The 10,003-nt window shown below is 38.8% G+C and overlaps 1 long non-coding RNA gene across 1 annotated transcript; it reads right to left on the bottom strand.

Moving 5' to 3' along the window:
- Positions 1–7,829: 7,829 nt before the first annotated feature.
- On the bottom strand, positions 7,830–9,608 carry LOC135760302 (uncharacterized). Its single transcript, XR_010537372.2, has 5 exons — positions 9,034–9,608; positions 8,411–8,504; positions 8,179–8,312; positions 7,995–8,096; positions 7,830–7,884 (listed from the first exon to the last, which is right to left on the bottom strand). It is a non-coding gene; the product is annotated as an uncharacterized lncRNA (long non-coding RNA).
- Positions 9,609–10,003: the final 395 nt, after the last annotated feature.

The following is a 10,003-nucleotide window of genomic DNA, read 5'->3' as shown; positions in this document are numbered from 1 at the left end:
TCAATACTTCAAAAGTACCGCAATTCTCGAAATAAATAACGGCACGGTTCCTAAATGTATTAGTATCAATACTTTTAAGAATGAATGCGTCCCAGATTTGTAAGTGACACATTTCATGTTTTTGCATGCAACGCACATTTCCATTGCCTCCCTGTGGACGTCTGTGTTTTTTCTCCTCACACACGCAGCCAAAACTGCAGCTGTCATGTGACAAACACAACAGCGAGATGGCTGCATGTGCGAGCACTAAGTGATACTGCCCGCTGCAGCTCAGTCTGACTTCTGAAATTCAACAGGATGCGTTCTTTTGCCTTCAAGCTTTGTTTATTATCGTGCTTTGGTCCGCAGCTCGAGCTTCCGGTGATCGCGCGTGCGTCATAAAGAGATGATCCATGTGCACAGTGCGTGAGCGATAGGGAGCGGAGCTCGTATATGCTTCTGATATACTGTCAGTGCTGGGCAAGCTACTTGGAAAATGTAGTGAGCTAAGCTACCAGTTGACACATGCCTGACGAGGTCTCCCCTGCGGCCGCCCGGTAAGATCAATATTTTTTAATATAAAGCTATAAGCTAAAAGAGCAGGCGCTGTTGTAATAGCGTCAAGCACAGCGGCTTGAGTGAGCCTCTCTGCTATGAATTTCCCCGAGCGCGTCACCGGTCCCGCACCTCTCACGCCGGGATCGCGCTTATATGCATCGGTTGCCCTATCCATGTTTCGTGCTCCCCCTGCTGTTCCTCTCTCGCCGGGATGAACACACAGCGAGCCATGAGACTAGATGGATGCATAGACAAGTACACACGGACTAACCCCCCCGTGTTCTGTCACATCGCAACCGTTCATGCTTACACTCACAGAGTCCCTTTGCTCCTCTCACATTCAGTGGCGAGATCTCTGGCACATCTATTAATCCCCCGAGTGCATCGGATGATACCGTTCATATGACGCATGGCTGTTCTGTCTGTGTTGCTGCTCCCCTCTGCCATTCCTCTCTTGTTGAGATGAACAAGCGGGGGAACCATAGAACTAGATAGATGCATACGACAAGCAAACATGGGCGGGTCTGCCCCTGTTCCCTGTTCCCAGAGTCCCTCGCTCCTTTCCCCGCAGTGGTGAGGTCTCTTAACGGCTTAGTTAGCACGCGGTCTTACGGCTCGTTGCCTCTAAATGCAGCTGTCTAGTGTTCAACGATTACAGAGCTTCATGCCCCTCCCCTCCTGGAGCGGCGCGATCTCATTCGTCTGCTCGATAGGGCGGATTCGCCGCTATTGGAGCACCAAGAACACTCATTATAAGAGCTTAACCGGCCTGAGTCGGTCTCACTATTCGTCTATACAGAGCTTCATGTCCCTCCCCTCCTGGAGCGGCGCGATCTCATTCGTCTGCTCGATAAGGCGGACACGCCTCTATTGGAGCGCTAAAACACTTATTATAGAGCTTAACCAGCCTGAGTCTGTCTTGCTCGGGAGAGCTCACTATTAGTCTGCCCGGTCATTTCTCTCTGGTTTAGACGGAATCAGAGGCAGAACGAATTTGTTTATAATATACTGAGGCCCGAATACCTCCCTTTATTCAGTCCCATCCTATATCAGTGCGCTATAACTATATCAGTTTTTCTGCCCTTTTAATAAACGGCAAAACCGCGGGCCTCACGGCAGACTTCCTCTCTGCGATGGGTTCAGTCTGACATTAAACCACCTAGACATACTGCTCTGCTCCGTGAGCCGTTCGGGTCACCGTCACTACTGAGGCTCGTGCACCTGAACGGCCGAGCTCTGCTCTTCGCAGCACAGCTGCATCGACAGAGAACGAACTGTCTGGGAGAAGAGGGGTTAAGTCACGCCTCGGCTGGACTGCCCTGAAATGTTTTCTGTGTGATGTTTATCCAAAACATACTGTGTAATACTGTCGGTTATGCAACCTCACTATAGTGGCGAACGGTATTGAATTCCTCTAAAAAGAGTAAAGGATATTATAAAAACTAAAAAAAGTTTTATATGCACTGATCTTATTCTACGCCACCTAAGAGGCTGTTTACACTTGGCATTAACATGCGTTTTCGTCGATCGGATCACAAGTGGACGACGTTAATGCCAGGTGTAAACGGTGTTCAAAACGTTTTGAACGCGTCCACTTTCGACCACTTTCAACCACATCCAGAGGTAGTCGAAACCACTTTCGATCGGATCGCTTTGGAGTTGCGGAACGCAATGTGGTTGAATGTGTTCGAACAGCCACACGCGGCCTTCTCTCCGCCCATTTATCTAATCTGAGGTATTAAACACAAGTTTTACGTCTTTTTTTGACTTCTGGCGTGAACATATGGTGAACAGCGCTATTTTTAGCCTTTCATTGATAAAACTACTGCGGGTGTTCTCCGTAGTTTCGTTTTGAAAGCGTGAAAGTTGCGCGATCCTATTTCATCAATTGCGCTGAAAATTCAGAGAAAGCTCCAACATATAAACGTACAAAACACTGTGCAGCATGTATACTTGCTAAACAAGCAGCGGACTTCGACATTAATATTAGTTTGCGTCCATATAAACTCATAATTACTCCCGCTCGCGTTTGAATGACAGCAGAGAGACTCGCCCACTGTCTCACAGACCACCCCCTCACAGTATTCAGAACAGAAGCGTTCGAAAGTGGACAAAAGAGACGGATTTAAATACCAGGTGTAAACGTAATGTGTCTCTCTCGTCCACTTGTGATCCGATCGAAGAAAACACATCTTAATACCAAGTGTAAACAGCCTCTAACTTGGGGAAGGAATCCTCTGTGTTTTGTGAAGTAGATGTGGAAACAATGCTATTTGAATGCAACTAAACCAAACTGGTTTCCTTGGTGTGAGGGGAAAAGGTAAACCAATCCCCATTCTTCACACCTTTGACAATCACTCTGCCTTTTCACTGAGAAGGCCCAGTCTTTGTTAAACAACTGAATAACTGCAGTGTAATAATAGTAATATCTTTTTATAAGCACTAATCTTATTCTATGCCACCTAACGTGAGCGAAGAAATCCTCAATTGTTACGTGAAGAAGATTGTTATACAAGGCCTTTATTCTACAGTTTTTCTGAATTGTTAAAACACATTTTTTGAAACCATCACTCATTTTCTCAAAACCTTAAACACAAATCCCAATTTTAAACAAAATTCACAAAACCCCTGACTCTTCTAGCAAAATCAAACAATTGCTTCAAAACCATTTCACTTGTACTCAAAATCAAACTAAGCTTTCAAATCATACACACATAAGTCTATAATATAAAACACTACAAAGCATCCATTAGACACTACCTTAAAAAATGGAAAACACAACATCCAGGAGATCTGCTTACAGAAATACATGTTTATTGTACACAGTGTTGGGTAAGTTACTCAAAAAAAGTAATCCACTACAAATTACTAATTCTACTTTAAAATTGTAATTTGATTACATTACTGATTACTACATGCAAAAAGTAATCTAATTACTAATTACTTTACATTTAAGTTACTTTGACAACATCAAATGTAAAAAACTACAAAGTGAAACTGTCAGAAACAAGGACAGATAAACCCAAACGCAGTGTTAATGTGAAAATGTTTCTTGTAACATTTGAAAACAGTAATGATTACAGTGCATATTTGAATGCTTAAAGCTATTTTTGGTGTGATTTTGCCCCCTCCTAAAATTACTGGTCATATAGTGATCCAGAAATATTTGTAGCTTTTATAATAAGTTACAGATGTTTAACATTTCTCATTAAACATTCTACATTCATTAACATCTATCTATCTATCTATCTATCTATCTATCTATCTATCTATCTATATATCTATCTATCTATCTATCTATCTATCTATTGTAGCAGTGTTTAAAATGATGTTCTTGGATGTTTATTACAACTCTGTTCTGTAAGGGTTAACGCTGAGTTTCTGTTCTCTTTGCCATGTATTCCCTGAAATGTGATTGGTTAGTGCAACGAGGGGAGGGGGTTTTTGTTTTTTTGTTTTGTTAAACGAGTGTCTGTGCATTTCTCTTGAATGCTACACTATCTACATTCATTCGCGGTCGCGGAGACAGAAACTATAGTTTTAACACGTCGTCGCATTCGCGAGGGCTTTTTGGTCAAGTTAAAGAATGTTAATATTCATGTTAGTTCGTTAAATATAACAATTAAAAGTTGTTTTGGTAATTGTTTAAATAAACATATGATTACTTAATGCAGTGCACGCATTGAGCTCATGATAAAATAACATAGTTAAATAATGTTAACAAATAAAACCTTATTGTACATTAGTGATTTAAAAACACACCTGTACGACCGCTTCTAGCAGACCAGATGTCATCGCGCAAAGCCCACTCTAAAAATGCCAAGGTTTTGGACATGTATTGTCTGTATTCCACTTGAAGGATCAACCACCACTCACATAGCATCCATTTGTTTGCGTCTCAGACGAGTGAGTAAGCATATGCTCGTTAACTGACGCTGCGCGCATGCTCGCAGACGTTGCCGTGCAATGGCAAAACGTCATTTTAAAATACATTTTAATTAATTTTTCAACACTTAATTTGTAACGCTAGTAACGTAATTTTGTTGTCATTGGTAACTGTAATCAAATTACATACATTTAAAATGTAAAGCGTTACGTTACTGCGTTATCAGGAAAAGTAATTAGAGTACAGTAATGCGTTACACAGTAACGCGTTATACCCAACTCTGATTGTACATAACAACACACTTGACAAATACTGTTAAAAATCTATATTACTGTAATCACAAGTTTAGTTCAGTGAATATAGTGAATACTTTACTGTAAGTACTGCAAGTAATAGTAAGTTTTTAATATTACTGTAAGCAGCACTTGTATTTTGTAAAAAGTCAGCAATCCAACTGCAAATTTTGTCAATTGCATCGTCTCTGGTGTCCTTTTCTTCCTCATACTCTTCATCTGCCTCTCAGACTGTTTCCAATTCACACAATTGGTAAAAAAAACCATTAGATAAAAGTGTGTAGAATTTTGAGTTGTTGTGTTTACTCGATGATAACGGTGTTTTACTTGTGTTCAACTTTTGCCTGCCTGTGTTTAGCATTTATAAAACAAGTGCATTGCAGTGTGAAATGTGTGTTTTAGTAAGAAGTTTGTGTTTAGAATTTTGCAAAAAGAGTGCATGATTTGACAAATGGGTTTAGGCCACTATGAATTTGGTTCAGAGATTGGGGTTTAGTGTTTTAGCAATTCAGAAAAACTGTAATATCTTTGGTAACATAACTGGAGTAGCTAACCAATTTATGTTTTCCCTTCATTCACACGAGTGGACTTAAAATTGCAAGCACAGACTTGTTTAATTTTGAAGAAAATATTTGTAAATCTTGATCAAGAATTACAGTTTTTTACGATTGCTTACACACAAAATCTTTTCATGTCACACGATTTTTAATACCTCTCACTCAAAGTGCAAAACTACATGCCAAATCTTCAAAACCATAAGCTATTTCTCAGCCTTTGACATGTCACTTCCTGTTGCCAGCTGGTGGCGCTATGACCATAAGTGACTATTGACATGTAGATGTGTTCAGGTCAGGACTCTTATTAATCATGTGAAGTTTGGGACAGATCGGACACTGTATGCCTGAGTTCCAGCAACCTGTTTCATAGCGAAACATCAAACTTTGGCTGTCCGAAACAGACACAAATTTTAATATAGAATCAAATCCTTTGCAATTTAGCATCACAAAGGCCTTAAGATGACAATCACCAAATATGAAGATGATCCGACTAAAACTGTAGGAGGAGTTAGTTAAAGTATGACTGCTGGAAATGAGAAAAACTGAGCCAAAATCTGAGAAATAATTCAAAATAGCTGACTTCCTGTTTGGTGTAGGGCATTGCTCTATGAGACTTTTTTGTAGGGCTTGTAATAATACATGAGCATACCGAAATTCGTAATTGTAAGTTAAACACAGTCCAAGGGCTGCTTCATTCAATATTTGAAAGTGGCGCTAAAACATGTTCCTTCAGGTTGCCAGCTGGTGGCGCTATGGCTATAAATGAAAATTGTTATGTAGATGTGTTCAGGTCAGGACTCTTAGCAATCATGTGAAATTTGGGACAGATCGGACATTGTATGCATGAGTTCCAGCAACTTCCTGTTTCATTGGAAAACATCAAACTTTGTCGGGCCAGAACTGACACAAATTTTTATGTAGAGTCAAATCCTTCGCAATTTAGCATCACAAAGGCCTTAAGATGAGAATCACCAAATATGAAGATGATCCGTCGAAAACTGTAGGAGGAGTTAGTTAAAGAGCACCAATTATGCTAATAAATGAGCACGTTAGCACGTTATTGTAATATCCCATAGTACATACATGTTATTAAAACTTGAACTAATGCACTGTGAGTCTTATAAATTGCTTACATACCTCACCGATTTCCCACTGTCTGGAAAACGCTCGGTTTAGTTCCTGTCTCCGCCTCCCAAAATGTCTAGTGTATTCGGATTGGTCAGATGACTACTCAACTGTTATTGGTCAACTGGGTTCGGCGTGTGTTTGAAAGGTTACGCCCCTGACTACGCGTGGGTTTTCCGGTTCTGACTGAGAGTCACAGGCAACGTAAACAAGCGCTATATTTCTCTATAAACGATGGTGTCGGTACTGCCTTACCACTTCAAGCTCGATCCAGAGAGTTCAGACGGCGTTACGATATAAACGATCTCCGTCAATGAACGCGATTGGATTTAACTTTTTTAGGTGTCCTTAGCTCTGCCAGAATGCTAAACGAAGACGAAAATGTGTTGCAAAGACATCCAAAAGGTAATTATAACGTACTACATTACTTTGCAAACTATATGGAAACACCAAATGTAGCACAAAGAAAGTATTTGTTGAAATGATTATAAAACTATTTCACTTATTAACATTATTTACTATAGTAAACTTTATTAAAAAAGCCTGCTTACATACTATATTACTGTGCAAACTATATGGAAACACCAAATGTAGCACATAGAAAGTATTTGTTGAAATGATTATAAAACTATTTCATTTGTTAACATTATTTTACTATAGTAAACTGTATTATAAAAGACTGTTTACATACTATATCACTGTGCAAACTATATGGAAACACCAAATGTAGCACAAAGAAAGTATTAATTGAAATGAATGTTCTACATTATTTCACTATGGGAAACTTTATTATGAAAAACTGCTTACTTATAAGTGCTATGTTTTTACTTATTAGGTTTTAAGGAGAATGCAACAGGTTCCAGGGCCTCTTACCTGCGTGATTCATCATCCAGGTTTTGCACAAATTGTCTAAATCCCTACACACAGAACATTTATTGTACCGACTATAAGCCTTTGAGGTGCAGGACTAGATTAAGTTTTATTACATTTTTAAACCAATAACACTAAAGTATCATTATAGTAATGTATAGTAAAGTATAGTACAAAAGATGTAACTTTAAAGAAAATATAATAGTCAGTCAAAAGTTTTATTTATTTATTACAAATATATATTTAAATGTTAAACAATATACAAATAAACATACTTTAGTAACCATATTGTGCTCTTCTTTCAAAATTTTTTCAATTCATTTCTTACAGCTATCTATTCAGATAAATGGCATATCAAAGCTTTGTCAGCTGGTGCTATTTAAGACGACACTATAAGGTTATCATCCTGTCGTGTGTTGTTCTCCAGATACGCTTGGAGCTTCCTGATCAGATCGTTCACAATTTTGGCTTTCGATGACCCCTGCACTGAAGATGGCATGCAATCACGTCCTCCTTTGAAGGTCTCTCAAACTGTGATGCCAGGTCCATTGGAATTTCCTTCAGCTTATCTTCAAATACCTCATCAAACACAAGCCTGATCACATCCTCCACATAACTGTAGAAATATTGCGGTCAATAAATCTTTTGTTTTGATCATTTATTTCCCTGCTTCATACATTAAGTTTTTAATTATGAATGTATTTGAAATAAAACATTACTGCTTACGGTATGTCACTTGTGTGTTTTGGGAACATAGCCTTGTACTTTCCCTCCTGCTTTTGTTACGGCTTGGTGACATTGTAATGGATGGCTGCAAGGTACAAATACCTGTAAAATATAAACAAGCAATTAATTTATTGTAAAAGTAAATACTACTTTATTTAACAAAGTTACTAAAATACTTAAATACCTGCACAGCATTCCAATAAATGAGAAAATCAATTTTTTTTTGCTGCAAATCTGAAATCTCAGGCTACGGACGGCAAAGGCATCCACTGATGATGGTGATGGAAACATTGTGAAACGATGCTACTGCCTGGGTTCCTATGATTATGCAGAGAAAAAAAACTTTGTCATCATCAGTTATACATCTAAGACTGGTAGTGGTTTCACTAGCTAAATACATCATGTGTGTTACACACCTTTGCTCCTCATATGCCAGTCTGACTCCTTGTACTGTGTGTTATGATGTTGCATGTTTGCATACAGTGTAGAAGGATGTGTACAGCTGCGAATCTAAGATATAGACAAATAAAACAAACATGTATTCAGTCAAAAAGACATATTATAACAATAGAGTACCATGACTATAAATCGTTAGACTATTCATTAAAACGTTAATGTATTACATATTCCATGGCCCAACATTAGCAACACACATTACGTGTTTACTTCGTTTCAAAATCTAAGAAAGCTTCAAGTAAATACAACAGTAAAATACATATAACTTTAAACAAATCATCTGTACTTAGAGTTTCTTGAGTTTGATCATGAGAACAAATTTTACTTGTAACAGTTTAGCTGGCATTTGTATTTGTATTTAGCTTAGCAACTTAGCAAGTTTGTAAACATGTCTAAACCAACATCGATAAAAAAAACGATAGTCTGCATAATTCAACATACACGTGTGTAAATATGGTACGTTGTTTATGAAATACAGTATTACAACACAAAACAATTAGCTTGCAAGCTTAGCTCTACACGCACATTATGTTAATCTTACGTAACGTACAGTAAAAGGCAAATAATAAACGTGAATACTTACAGCCTGTGATCCAGAAGTGCACAGTAATCCAACTTTCAAGAGGAGACGTCATGCAAATCCAGCTTCGGTTCATGAGAAGCAGTTATTGTGAAAACTCCGTGAACAACTTCTGACTGGATTTTTCCGGAAACGTATTAAACATGATGTCCTCTGTGGAAGTCCATAAAGTGCTATTTTGCCCTCGCATCTAAACAGACAGCGTCTACTCGAGAGATTTAATCGCTTAAACAATGAAACAAGAGTTTGCAAACAGAGTCAAAGCAGGGACTCACAACCTCCGCCATTTTAGCTCTCTCCTGACTCGGCGCTCCCCACCCTCGTCTTTGAGGGCGTACCCAAGCAAAGCAGAGAGGGCTGAACTATGATAATGTTGGTCTTATCTACGTCACTAATCCCAGGAAGTAAACTGTTGCCTACAATCCGAGTGTTTTTTGTAGTCCTCGAACGTTAGAGACGATAACTCGCGTCATCGTTTTCTTTGAGGTATGTACTTTTTGAATATCGTTAGCATGTACTAATGCACACTTACACACAAAAGGATGTTTAAAAACGTGTATCCCATAATAGGTGCTCTTTAAAGTATGACGCTTGGAAATGACAAAAACTGCGCCCAAATCACAAAAATAACTCTGAATAGCTGACTTCCTGTTTGATTTACGGCTTCACTCCAAGATACTTTTTTGTAGGTCTTGTCATGCTACAGAAGGGTACCGAATTTCGTAATTGTACGTCAAACACAGTCCGAGGGCTGCTTCGTTGAAAATTTGTAGGTGGCGCTATAGAGCCATTTTCCCACGCCTAATTCCAAAGAATACACCACATGTAAATTTTCATCACTCTTGACATCTCTGCAAAATTTCATGAGTTTTCGAGTATGTTTAGGCCCTCTAAAGTCCCGCTGAAGTCGGAGAAGAAAAAGAAAAAAAATAATAATAATAACAAGCAGTGATGGAAGGGCCCTCGCACTCAT

The sequence above is a fragment of the Paramisgurnus dabryanus genome, chromosome 17 (assembly GCF_030506205.2).
Source record: "Paramisgurnus dabryanus chromosome 17, PD_genome_1.1, whole genome shotgun sequence".
NCBI classification, from domain to species: Eukaryota; Metazoa; Chordata; class Actinopteri; order Cypriniformes; family Cobitidae; genus Paramisgurnus; species Paramisgurnus dabryanus.
Note: the sequence above shows the minus strand (reverse complement) of the source record. Positions and strands in the feature narration are given on the sequence as shown.